The following is a 1,230-nucleotide window of genomic DNA, read 5'->3' on the forward strand; positions in this document are numbered from 1 at the left end:
TGGGTTGCGCCCTGAAAATAGCCGATCTACAAGCTCTCAACGCGGCGCAGTGTGACGCGTTGTGAGCATGTAGATCTGCTATATTTTCGCCGTTTTCTTCCTAATTATTTGTTCGGCCCGGAACATTGTGTAATTTGTGTTTGTTGTCATGATTTCTCACGGGGAATCATTACCTGGGCGGGATGACATGGGCATGGCCTCTATAATTTGTCCACTCCTTTCCCCCCCTCTGAGTCTATACCTGGTGTACACCAAATCACTTTACCAAAAACCAAAAAAATCAAAAAGCCAATCTACAACCTCGCAATACGACACAACATGACACGTATATACAAATATTTTGAAAATAACAGATCTACAAGTCCCCAATGCGTCACATCGCGACTCATTGTGAGCTTGTAGAAACATTTCCAAAATCAAGTCGCTTTTAACCCCTCGAGATCTGGAACAACTCATTCATGCTTTTATTTCTTCCCGGCTGGACTATTGTAACCTCTTTATTCACTACCCTGAGTCGCTCTTCAATACATCGCCTCCAGTTGGTGCAGAATGCAGCTGCCAGACTTTTAACGAACACTTTTAAGAAGGTCTCATTATCACCCCTGTGCTTGCTGCTTTACACTGGCTTCCAATTGACTGCAGAATTGTTTTTACATTTTTATTAATCACTTTTAAAGCTCTCCATGGGCTGCATGTACATAACTGAACTATTATTCCCCATATCCAATGTGAGAACACTGAGGTCTTCAGGTAAAGACCAGCTGCTCAAAGTTCCTAATACAAGACTAAGAACAAAAGGCGATAGAGCTTTTGAAGTTGTAGCCCCTTCCCTATATGGAATGAATTACCCCTTTCCCTAAGGAGGGCAGAATCTGTCGCAACGTTTTTTTTTTTGTATTATTACTCTGTCATTGTGTTTTCGTTTTATTGTTGATCTATGTGTTGCTCTTGTTTTATTTCATTTTATTTATTGTACAGCACCTTGTAACATTTGTTTTGAAAGGCGCTTTATAAATAAAATTTACCTTACCTTACCTTGTAGATAGATATTTTCAAATGGGTTGAAGTTGTTACTGTATATGTTTTGTAATAATAATCAAATCTATCTAAGTAACTATACCCATTCTGGGCGGGAACCCCTTTTGGTGTTTTACCCCCTCAGGCCGGGAACCCATTTTTAAATACAGTATTCAAAAATGACAAAATAATTATGCTGCTATATAAATATTT

This window comes from Protomyctophum bolini (assembly GCF_963924005.1).
Source record: "Protomyctophum bolini genome assembly, chromosome: 4".
Taxonomy (NCBI): Eukaryota; Metazoa; Chordata; class Actinopteri; order Myctophiformes; family Myctophidae; genus Protomyctophum; species Protomyctophum bolini.